A 13,095-nucleotide genomic window follows, 5' to 3' on the forward strand; every position below is an offset into this window, starting at 1 on the left:
GCCAACACCAGAGCTCTGGTTAAAAAGGCTCAGCAGTGGCTGCACTTTCTCCGGTTCTTGAGAAGGTGTGGCCTGGATCAGAAACTGCTGCTGGCTTTCTACCACTGCTCTGTGGAGAGCACCTTCACCTATTCTCTGAGTGTGTGGTATGCAGGCTCCACTGCTGAGGACAGGAAGGCTATTCAGAGGACAATAAACACTGCCCAGAAGATTACTGGCTGCACCCTGCCATCCCTGGAGGCCATCTCCAGAACCCGCTGCCTGAAGAGAACCGCTGCTATCCTCCGTGACCCCACCCACCCTGCCCACTGCCTGTTTGAACTGTTGCCCTCAGGGCGCCGCTTCAGGTCAGTTAAATCACACACCACCAGACTTTCCAACAGCTTCTTCCCTTGGGCCATCAGAACATTCAACACAACAGCACCATTCAGCCCCCACATCCCCATCAGTAATGTGGACTAATCTGTTTTAAATCATTTTATTGTATTAGCAGATCTGAATCACTGGTTGTACTTTCTTGTTGTTTGCTAAATGTTTTTAAATTGTTTTTAGTCCTTTATGGCTTTTGACATTTATTGTCATTTATTGTCTTGTGCACTGTTGATGGCGGACCATCTGTAATTTAATTGCCATGAGCAATTACAATAAAGTCTATTCTCTATTCTCAGTTCAAAGGGACGTGAGTAACACCCAAACATTTAAATTTTTAATATGGGGATACATGTGATTCATTACACTCAACAAAAATATAAACGCAACACCTTTGTTTCTGCTCTAATTTTTCATGAGACTGACTTAAAGATCTAAAATTCATTCCAGATACACAATATTACCATTTCTCTCAAACATTGTTCACAAATCAGTCTTAATGTGTGATAGTGAGCACATGTGCTTTGCTGAGATAATCCATCCCACCTCACAGGTGTGCCACATCAAAATGCTGACATCATGAGTAGTGCACAGGTGTACCTTATACTGCCCACAATAAAAGGCCACCCTGGAATGTGCAGTTTTGTCCCTTCTTTCCCTTTTGTATCTAGAGCTCCGGTGAGTTTTATTGTTTTGAGATCGGTGAGAGCTCCTATTACAGGAGAACCTGCGTTAGTAGGTCAGTGACCACAGTCGTGGATTCCATAGGTACCAGTGTGGACCTAGATCCCTCTGCATTGGGTAGAAGACCCTCCATCCTGGACTCATGTGTTAGTGCATTACACACCAGTTGGTATTATTTTTCACAGCCAGCGCTGGTGATCCAAGACGAAACAAAGCTTGTTCGATCGCTCTGATTAAGCAAACCCTCTCTGCGGACTGTCTCTAGACGAGGGCCCCCGATTTGTCCCCAGTCATGGGTTCTATACCTTAAATGTTGTCAGCTCTAGGTCATCACCAAAAAGCTCCAATCACAGTGCGTGTTATACATTTGTCATTTTTTATCACGCCTGTTTCTGCTGCAGATCTTATAAGCACACTCTGTCTGTTGAACATGGCTTTTAACACACTCCAAAAAAAAACTGTCACACAGGCTAGTCCATGAGATGTACAATGGTTAATAAACACACATAAATATATTAATTATCACCACCTCCATTTGAAGTTTCAGTTCCTCTTTTACTCTGCAACCGTGCACGACTCATTTCCCCTTTTATTATTCTGAGTTCATTCTTTCACACCTAGTTCCTATTTGACCTGAGGGGACTTGATAACGTTGTTGCTTTCTGCTCCTTGTTTCTTGGCCCGAGCAGTGTGTAGCCTACTGTTCAGCCAAGACGAGGCGATGTTTGACAGAAACTACTCTGGGTACCCCTCCTCTCTACCCCCTGATGAGATGCTGGCCTTCATTGAGAGGGAGTCGTTGTGTTGATTGGATGCAGGAAGGTGTGTCCTAGACTGAAACTGCTTAGGAATGAGATCCAAAGCTGCATTATAGGTACTAGAAAGGTGAAATCTAAGCCCCTCCCATATTTAAAGTAGGGTTTTCATGTTTGATATAGATAGCTTCCTTTACTCTTCTCTCAAGCCATCTATCTTCTCTGTTCAGACTAGTGTGGAGATTGTCATCTGCAAAGGTGTGTCCTTGTCCTTCAGGTGTAGGTGGACTGCAGAGCCTTGACCTAAAGAGGTGGCTCTCCTGTGTTGTGCCATGCGTTTGTGTAATTGTTGTTTAGTTTCCCCGATGCAAAGATCTGGACAGTCCTCACTACACTGGACTGCATAAACAACACCACTGAGCTTCTGTTTGTGTGTTTTGTCTTTTGGATGGACCAGTTCCTGTGTGTTTAAAGTTTACTGGGATGTTGTGTTTGGAGAAGATTCTTCCAAGTTTCTCTGCGACTCCTGCCATGTATGAGATGACGGTGCCTTTGCACCTTTCTTTGCTGGTTGCTGTTTTGGATGCTTTTCCAGACTTCTTTGTAGATTTCACAAAGGCCCAGTTAGGGTTTCTGCAGTTCTGGAGAGCTTTCTTGATGTTTTTCTTCCATTTCTTTTCCTTCAGTCTTTGTGGGAATGTTCTCAGCCCGATGGTGTAAAGTCCTGATGACTGACAGGGCAAAATGCTGGTGAAGGTTCTCAGTCATCAATGACCTGGCTGACTGAGAACCTTCACCAGCATGTGGCCCGACACTTTGGGAAAGACCCTTGGAATTGTAAGGGGATATGAGTGGACATGAAGGAAGCTGGCTGACTACAGACACCACCTGTTTCAACCTGAGATGTCGACAACAAAGTCTCCTTCCAAAAAGCTTGAGACTAGAAGTACTTTTAAAGGACACAGAGCAGAAGAGATTCTTCATAAAGCACAACAGCTGCTAAACGAATGGCTAAAACAGACCCATTTATCCAAATGCCACACATAGAAGCCCTTACCCACATGATCTCCAATATCACAGAGAAGCTTTCAGAACTTCTCCCTAGCACAGTGTTAGAAGAAGTTTCCAACTTCACTGAAAAGGCTCAGCTAGCGCAGCACAGGAAAAGCAACGAACGGCAACAACGCAAATTCTCAAAACTACAGCCAAAAACATCAGAAATGACTGGATCGCCACCAGAGGACACCAACCGGATAGATGTCCAGGACCAGTGGGAGAAGAACTTATGACACAGAATCTTCACACAAACAGAGAAGGGTGTCCTAACTAAAGGACTCAATTTCACCATTTCTCCATAACACAACCCCACAGTAGACTTCATCACTGCCACAGAATCTGCAATAAGAACAACAACCTGAATGTGGTAGGACAAACAAGTTGGTTCATGGAGATTTGACAAGGTGGATGAAATTCTGGTGATTGTGGGGCGGGGCATGCTGCCTTCATAAGAGGCAGATACCTGCTACTCACACACAGCTCTCTGATTCCAATCCTCAGCACAGAGCTTCGCATGCAACCTTGACGACGTGTCAAAGATTGCTCTTGGTTAAAGAGTTCCACTACGGATAGCTTCCTCGGTTTTAAACACCTTCCGTTGTGTTAAAGCTTTCAAAATAAGTTTTTACCAGGTGTTTTTAGTCAGTAGAATGTTTTTAGCCTTTTATCAACTTCAGGATTTTAAAACACCTTAGTTGCGGTAAAACTTTTAATAAAGTTTTTACCAGGTGTTTTATAGCTGATAATTTGCTTTGTAATGTTAACCGTTTAGAGAAATCAGTTTTGCTTGTGTTTTTAATACCTTTTTGTACAAATAAACCCATTTTAAACTCCTCCACCAGTTCTTATGTTACCCCCATCCTTCACATTTTTACCAACACATGTCGGGGATGTGACACATATGTAAACCACATGCTATTATCACATGTTATCTGCAACTCTTCGCTTCTAACAGAATACTGCCAGGCTGTCAGCATGGCAGTAAATAAATCAAAAATCTGCATTAGGAACAACAATCAACAACCAAGTAGTAAATGTAAGCGCCGTCCTGACATTCACAGACCTGCCAACCTTGTCAAAATAAATTTAAGTAGCACTTGTGCGGTGTTTTTTTTTTTTTTTTGGTGGACTTTTGCAACTCAATTGCTTTTCTAATCTAATCTCCAATCTAATCTAATCTAATCTCCCCAGTCACTGGATGTAAAATTTTATACACACACACACACACACACACACACACACACACACACGTACTTTACCTAGCCAGAACAGCAGCGAGTGGTGAACCGGAGGGAGAGAGCAGCGGGCAAGGCGAAGCAGGGAAGAGGGGAGCGGGAGTGTTACGCTATAGGCTAGGCAGGATAGTTAGCTCTGGTTGTTCTCTGCTTTTCTATGATAATTGGCTTAAACTTCTTCACCGTGCCGCTGAGTCGTGTTGTCAGATATGAGTACCACACGTGCATATTTGCCACAGAACTCAACTCACGTATCCGCAGCTTTTTGCGTAGTTTAGAGGGGTGAGTCGTACCAGCTTAAATAGATGCCAAATTGCATACTGGCTACGCAAAATGCGTACAGGTTTGCAGGTCTGCATTCATGTTTAGCCTCGTTGGAGCCTGTGGTTAACTTTCAGTCAGCAGGATGCAAACTGGATACATTGACCTGACAGCATCTGGTAAGAGAGGGAAAAAAGAGACATTAACACCAAATCTATATAAAGCCTCAATTTTAAACCCCAAAATATGTTAAATATATTCAGTGCATTACTACATAAAGTTCTCATCATGCAATTTTATTTCATTCATGTTCTTGATACCACCACATTTGTCAAGTTTAGATAAACAAGCGTATCACTGAACTGGTCCAACAACACAGATGCTCTGTATGAGAAGGGCCAACGCCGCCTCCTTTGAAGTTAATTTCCATCTGCTAAAATCCATTTATCTCTCTGTGGTTGGCTCTGTTATCCACTCTGCTGTGGTCTGTTGGGGTGCAGGCAGCTCTGACCGAGACAGGAAGAGACTGAACAAGCTAGTTCACAAAGCTAGCTCGTTACTGGGCTGCCCACTGGATTCAGTTGAGGAGACATGTGAAAGGAGGATGCTGGGGAAGATGAGCTTGATGTTAAACAAACCCTCCTACCCTCTGCATTCTACTTTAGAGGCCATGGACAGCTCCTTCAGAGGCAGACAGACATCCCAGATGTAAAATAGAACACTACCGTAGGTCATTCAACCCCTCTGCTGTATAACTCCTCAGTCTGTACTGGCATTATCCTGTTACACAATAACATCAATGCAATACTCAGTATAATAATCATCAAACTTATAAAGCGCTTGTTTAGGACACTCAGACGCTTGCATGCACTCTCACATTCACACACTGCTAGTGATGGTAAGCTACTTTGTAGTCACAGCCACCCTGGGGAGGTCTGACAGAGGTGAAGCTGCCATTTGGTGCCGTCGGCCCCTCTGACCACCACCAACACAGGCAAGTTGGGTGAAGTGTCTTGCCCAAGGACCCAACAGCAGAATACCTCTGGCAGGAGCTGGAATCAAACCCATGACCTTCCGATCATGAGGCAACCTGCTCTACCACCTGAGCTACTGCTGCCCCATGTATGTGTTCAATACTTGTGCAACACCGGATTTACAAAGTATGTCTGTGTCCCTTAGAGTATGCTGTAAAGTGTTGAAACCAAAGTTTTTCATTTTTATTTGTGGTTTTTAGTGGTTGAAGGTTACAATACTAGCTTACTGCATGTGTGTATACATGTACATTTGTTGTTTTCCTTCAAATTATTCTCAAGTGTTGGTGCTGCTGTAACAAGTGAATTTCCCCACTGTGGGATCAATAGTCTATTCTATTCCAATTGTCATTACCTAAACTCAGACGAACCCAAATGTAGGGGACTGCAAGATGCCAGACTCCATGTACTCCACAAAGATGTTGTAGGTCGGGTGAACAGGCAGCCGCAGGATCACTTCACATGTGTTTGCCTCTGGGAAGATGCAGCGGTTTCCATGTTCCACATGCAGAAACTCAGTCCCAGGCCTGTGTGAAAATACAAGTGGCGGGATGGTGTCCACACCAGAGGCAAATGTTAATATTTGCCCTAGTGTCACTGGCCGTGTTCCCTCTGAAGAGAGAGACAGAGAGAGAGAGAGAGAGAGAGAGAGAGAGAGAGAGAGAGAGAGAGAGAGAGAGAAATCCCTTGTGTATTTGTCAAAGTACGATTGTGTCGCCCACTGCAAAGACTAGATTCTTGCATATGGAGGTAAAAGGCTAAGTTAAACAGTTGTCTTCATCACTGTTGCTCTTTTTTCGAGTAACAATCGGCTCTCACCCCATTTCTTGTCTCTAAAATGCCAGCACTGAGACATTATTGCTAGGGACAAATCAAAGGAGGGTTTTACAAACAAGTGTGTGCAGTTCACACACATAAATAATAATCCTTCAAAATGACAGTAGAACAGGCACAAATATGATCTAGGACTTAAATGTACTAACTTTTAACACCAGAGCAGGCGTGGCATATTCTGAGAATGATCAGGAACACTAACTGGTTCCAGTTGGATGACTGGAGGATGATGGGAAGATAAAAGATCATGGCGAGGAAATAATTATCTGACGAACAGGTGAGCGGACCTTCCTTACATGGGAAGTCCTGCTGTCATGTTAAGAAGGGGATGCTACAGACCCGCAGATTCACGTCTGCAGCAGCGAATCTGGTGTGATCTCCAGCCTGATCACAACTTTCTCGTTCCTCGCTGCCCCTGATACACTTAAGCATCCGCCCCTTAGCTGATGACAGCTTCAACACACCTCGCTTCTTAATGATAGTAATGCATGTGATGTTTAGACAGAGGCTCGTCTCAGAAAGATATAATTCCCCGACAGAATTGTTTAGAAAATCATCAGAAAACTTTCAGAGTGTTTCAGTTTTAACTTAAACTTCTGTTTTCAACTTTAAGACACGTTGTTTGTGATTGTTTACAGAGTAGTGAGAACACTGAGCGTTCTCCCAGCGGCAGCCAGGTGCCTCTCGTTTGTCTGACTACTTTCATAAACTACTGTTAGGGCACAGAATTATTCTGTCTGGTGCTTTCAGCGCTGCACAGATGTTACGTAAATGTTAGAAATATAGCTTACAGCAACTTTTGTAAAGTTTCCAGTGCCACCAGGCAGCTGCAGCAGTATCGATCTCTGAAAAATGTCCGCGACACGAACTCCGTTGTTGTCTGGAAGTTTTTTTTCCCAAGTTAAGAAAAGAGGCGGACGTGTTTCCTAAATCCTGCATCAGTCCAAGCAAGACAACTTCTTGCTGTTTTTATTCCGTTTCAGCAGCCATTAGCACTGTGCATTGTTGTGTGCATCAGTGATATTCGGTCTACAAGGAAGTTGTGCTATGACAAAGGTTCCGCCTTGCTCGAAATGCAAGCTACGATTAAATGCGTGAATTTTTTTTACGCGTTTTTTTTCTAATTAATTAATCATAATTAACGTGTTAAAGTCCCGGCCCTTATATATATATATATATATATATATATATATATATATATATATATATATATATATATATATATATATATATATATATGGCTCTATATATATATATATATATATATATATATATATATATATATATATATATATATATATATATATTACTCTCCAGCGCACAGTGCCAGTTCAGGACCTCGGAGAGAGGCACCTCAGCGAAGATCGCAGCTGACCTGAATCAGTGATCAAGCAGCTCCCAGCTCCTTAAAAGAGGAGCACTACAGACAGTCTGGGAGATCCTGGATTAGCCGGAGATTCTCCTTAGCTCACGGACACTTTTGCTACCATTGCCAATCGGGTTTAAGGTTTACACCATTACCGTTTGGGTTTAAGGTTGCTGCTGGAGATCAGGACTAGCCTGCGATTCTCCCTCGCTCTTCGACGCTTTTTGCTCATTATTTGGTTAACGTTTTCTACTAAGGATCCAGGATTAGCCTGGGTTCCTTCTGAGCGTGTTTCACACGCCTTGCTAAGGATAAACCTTTTGTGTTGCTGGCTACGGGTTGTTTTCCTAAGGGGTTGGGCTTAATTATCCTTTTTAGTGGGATTTAACTGACCTAGGGTCAGTTTTCTGGTTTCGGTGGCTTTTATCCCTGTTGGATTCCTGAGCCGGGGATATTTATTGTTTAGGTGGTTGTCATCTTAGTTTGGCAGAAAGCCTTTTCATAAGCCATTTGCTGCTTATGTTTTCAGTTTCCAACTTATTTTGCACCATTATTGTTAAGCCTTCTTTGCCGTTCAGACAGCGGACACTTTTTGTTAATAAATCCTTTTGTTTTTACTCAAACCTCCTCATCCTTTACACACCTACACCTATTTTCTTGTGTTAGTCCCCTCATCCTCCTAGACCTTCAGAGGGGGCGTAACATATATATATATATATATATATATATATATATATATACACTGCTCACAAAAATTAAAGGAACGCTTTAAAGAAACACATTAGATACATCAGATCTCAATATGAAATACAAATAACGACAGGGCAATGTCTTAGGAACAAAAGGATGCCAAGTCTTTTAACGGAAATAAAAGTTATCAGCCTGCACATGGCTCAATTGTCTAGACACCCTAAAATCGGAGTGAAATGAAGATGTGGCAGGCTAGTCCATTATTTCCCAAACTTAATTTCTGCAACTCAAATTGGTTTTCAGTATCTTGTGTGGCCCCCACGAGCTTGTGTGCATGCTTGGCAACATCGGGTGGTGTCTTGTGGCATTTCCTCCCAGATCTGTGTGATGGCATCCCTGAGCTCTTGTACAGTCTGAGGAGCAACCTGGCGCTGCCTAATGGACCGAAACATAATGTCCCACAGATGTTCTATTGGGTTTAAGTCAGGGGATCGTGAAGACCATTCAACTGTATCAATTCCTTCATCCTGCAGGTACTGCCTGCATACTCTTGCCACATGAGGCCGGGCATTGTCGTGCATTAGGAGAAAACCAAGACCTACTGCATTAGCGTAGGTTCTGACAAAGGGTTGCAGGCAGCATAATGTTCTCTTTGTCTTCTCCAGACTCGTTCACGTCTATCACAGGTGCTCAGGGTGAACCTGCTCTCATCTGTAAAAAGTACAGAGCACCAGTGGCGGACTTGCCAATTCTGGTGTTCTTGAGCAAATGCCAGTCGAGCTCTACGGTGCTGGGCAGTGAGCACAGGGCCCACTACAGTACGTCGGGCCCTCAGGCCACCTTCATGAAGTCTGTTCCTGATTGTTTGGGTAGAGACATTCACACCAGTGGCCCTCTGGATGTCATTCTGTAGGGCACTAGCAGTGCTCAGCCTGTTCCGCCTTGCACAAAGGAGCAGGCATCGGTCCTGCTGATGGGTTGTGGACCTTCTACGGCCCTGTCCAACTCTCCGAGAATAACCGTCAGTCTCCTGAAATCTCCTCCATGTTCTGGAGATTGTGCTGGGAGACACATTAAACCTTCTTGCTGCAGCACGTGTGGATGTGCCATCAAGGAGAAGTTGGACAACCTGTGCAACTTCTGTAGGGTTAAGGAATCGCCTCATACTGCCAGTAGAGATAATTATTCAAGCCAAAACTAGCACGAGTGGAAAACCAGCCGAAAAAGATCAAGTGGGAGAAACTTGAAATGACCTCTGTATGTTAAACCAGTCCTGTTTTGAGGGTTTTGTAATCGTTGCTACTTTAGGGCACCTGTCGTTAAGTCTGTGAACACCAATACAGCTGAAAGTGATTAACAATGCCCTCAGCTGCTTAATCAAGCAGGAAATTATCAGGCAGGTTTAACTGATTTCATGCCAGGCCCAATAAAATAAAAGTGTTCCTTTAACCCTTTAAGCGCCAAAGTCGCAGAATTGCGACAAGCAGCAATGTTGGATTTAATAAGCCACAGCAGCAGAAATGAGCCCTCATGCAGTTAACACATTACACTGCGGGGTGGCAGACACCTGTACCTTCAATCCAAGAAGCATTTGTGGGTGTGTTACTATTGAAACTTTTGGAGTCTTTAGAACTTGAACCCTGCCCACCAGTCGCAGAGCAGCGGGGCTTGTCAGAGCAGTCAGATGAGTGAGAGCGAGCGAGTGGTAAAGGAAAAAAAACACAATGCCGAAAGGAATGTTCAGTGCTGACGAAGCTCTTCGTCTAGTACTGGCGGATTCGGATTCGGAGGAAGAATATTTCCTGTCCGAGGAGGTCTAGAGAGACGGAAAGTGTGGCTTCAGCGAACAGCAACAGAGAGTCCGTCAGCGACGACATGGTTACACAAGCAGTCCATCCAGCCCTTATCTTGTCCGATGTTCCACGTCTGGCAAAGAGACGTGGCGGGGGGGCTTGTACCGGGTCTGATCCTTTGATCCACCATGCCAGGGGGGAGGGGGGATGTGGTGGCGGTGATCGGGCCGGTGAAAACTCAGCTGGTGATCAATTCAGCCCCTATCCATCCATCCGTCCGTCCGTCCGTCCGTCCGTCCATCCATCCATCCATCCATCCATCCATCTATCTATCTATCTATCTATCTATCTATCTATCTATCTATCTATCTATCTATCTATCTATCTATCTATCTATCTATCTATCTATCTATCTATCCATCTATCCATCTATCCATCTATCATCTATCTATCTATCTATCTATCTATCTATCTATCTATCTATCTATCTATCTATCTATCTATCTATCTATCATCTATCTATCTATCTATTACACCCCTCTGTGGGCTCAGCTAAAAAGAAGAGGGGAATAAACATAAAATGGACCAGTTTAACAAAAAGTGACCCTTATTGGGGAGAAAAAGGCTTGACCAAGCAAAACCAAACTCAAAGTGTCCTTGTGTTTTCAAAGGTTTTATTAAAAAAAAGAAGAACCAAAAAGAAGGGGTCTAAAAACCCTTCCCAAGAAATTAACCAAGTTCTAATTTATTCATTAACTGAAAATGTCCAGAAGACCAACCACTCTATAAATCCTGAAATAAATCTCCTTTATTTTAAAAGGGAATGAACTCAAGAAGGGGCAAAAATCCCACCAAGTAGTTTAACCAAAAAGGTTTGTCTCAAAGACAACCCAAACAAAAGTACTAACCTAACTAAAGTTGTCCGAAATACCAAAAATGTGGCTCAGGAAACAAAGACTTCAAAAGGGGAAAACCCCACCCGGTAAATTTACCAAAGATGGTCCAGAGGACTCATCAAACCAAACATTACCGGTTAACTCAAGATTATCCCTAAAACACATAAAGTCCTAAAGTTATTTCTCCACAAGAAGCAAACAACAAGCTGGTTTAAACCACAAAAGTCCACGTTAACCACCAAGGGGAGAGAACCACACGTTGCTGCTGCAACCACCAAACATTTCTCTCCCCTGATGAGCTCCAGCTGGCCGATTTTGAAGAGCCAGCTGATGAGGTGCAAAGTCCCAGCTGGCGTGACTGCTGCTCTGGCGCTACCCATGGTCCAGAAAGTACGGACAGCTTCCCAAGGAGCTGCTGTCCACGGTGCTGCTCTGCTGCTGAACAGGGAACGGAGCGCAGCACACCACTGGGCTCCAAAACGGCGGCGGCTGTTGTCGGTACAGTATCTGCTCGGGTGCAAGATCGGCTCGGGATCCTTCGACTGCCGATGACGTCAAAGTACGGCAAACCCACTCGGCCAAAATAAACTACACATCTATACTGTTGAAAATAATTTAGCAGTTTCGTTATTAAAATAATGTTTCTTAAGACGCAAGTTTGTGTTTATAATGGTATTTGTAAAATAAAACACTATATTTTATTCATAATGTTGAACTCCTCTTTGAGCACATCCCTTGAAGAATCATAGGTATTAGCAACACCTGTGAAATTGTATTTGCAGGAAAGAAGTGTGTCCCGTTTATTGAAGTATTTTGTGCTTAGAGTTTTTGACGTCTTGTCCATGCATATAGTTACGCTCATAGCTGCTAGCCAAAACTCTGGAGTTAAAAGTTTTCTGGCTTTACTGAAATACCTGTCTGTACTTATTTGATTGATGGTAGTTTTACTTTCTATTAGACTCCAAATGTAATCATTTGGCACGTTTCTAATTCATAATTTGTAATAATGTAATCGGCGATATTAGCATTAGCATTTCTATGGGTTTTTCCATGTATATTAGCATTGCGCTAACAACTCGCTGCAAAATTGCAGCCTTTGCGATTAGAAAATCTCCTTTTGTCACATCGCAATTTAATTGCACATGCAGTTAATTGTTCAGCCCTAATATACATGCAGCTCTATGCTAAAAGTGTATTTTCAAAGAGGTAATGATGGATTTCTTGGTAAAAGTTGTCCATCTTTCCAACAGAAAGATTTGCCTGGACCAACGTAACGTGACTGCGTAATTCCGTAAGGTTCATGTTCAGCCAATCAACTTCTTAGACGTCATCGGCAGTCGACGGACCCCGAGCCAATTTTGCACCCGAGCAGATCTTGTACCGACACCGTAACACTATCTATCTATCTATCTATCTATCTATCTATCTATCTATCTATCTATCTATCTATCTATCTATCTATCTATCTATCTATCTATCTATCTATCTATCTATCTATCTATCTATCTATCTATCTATCTGTCAATCTGTCTGTCTGTCTGTCTGCCTATATATATATATATATATATATATATATATATATATATATATATATATAAAACAGTTATAAAAAAAATTAACCAAAGGAGGGATGAGTGAAATGTGTTCAATGTGTTCATGACACTGAAGCACCAAAAACAGCGTTCTTGATTGATACGCAGTAAACATTATAAAATACCAATAAAGTATGTATATATATATATATATATATATATATATATATATATATATATATATATATATATATATATACATAGTTATATATGTCTACATAGGAATGTGTGTATATGTATCATAAACAATAACAACACTAAGAAAATAAGACAAAAACATTAAAAAAATTAAAAAATCTGCAAATGTGATGCAATCCAATACGGCTGCTACCTGATGACATCATAATATGCAAATTAGTGTGTGATTTTGTTCCTGTCACAAAATTTGGCTTGTACTGAAGATTTTCCTAAGTCACAATATTCCTCTCTCTCTAACCAGATTTAAGCTACAAGCTCTTTACATAGTGATATAAAAATTCATATTTTACTGAAAAATCTATGGCGCCTAAAGGGTTAACTCTTGTGAGCAGTGT

At 42.3% G+C, this 13,095-nt stretch overlaps 2 protein-coding genes across 2 annotated transcripts in view; one reads left to right on the plus strand and one right to left on the minus strand.

The window, feature by feature from the left end:
* Positions 1-13,095, plus strand: part of LOC129157530 (zinc finger protein 420) — a 281,855-nt gene that overhangs the window by 161,141 nt on the left and 107,619 nt on the right. The window lies entirely within an intron of this gene.
* LOC107374604 (oocyte zinc finger protein XlCOF6) overlaps positions 282-13,095 on the minus strand; it is a 51,251-nt gene continuing 38,437 nt past the window's right edge. Inside the window, exons 4-5 of the mRNA XM_070547527.1 lie at positions 5,747-5,918; positions 282-4,536 (exon numbers count right to left, since the gene is read on the minus strand). The gene's annotated coding sequence lies outside the window, so the exon portion shown is untranslated. The remainder of the gene's footprint in view (positions 4,537-5,746; positions 5,919-13,095) is intronic.

The sequence above is a fragment of the Nothobranchius furzeri genome, chromosome 2, assembly GCF_043380555.1.
Source record: "Nothobranchius furzeri strain GRZ-AD chromosome 2, NfurGRZ-RIMD1, whole genome shotgun sequence".
NCBI classification, from domain to species: Eukaryota; Metazoa; Chordata; class Actinopteri; order Cyprinodontiformes; family Nothobranchiidae; genus Nothobranchius; species Nothobranchius furzeri.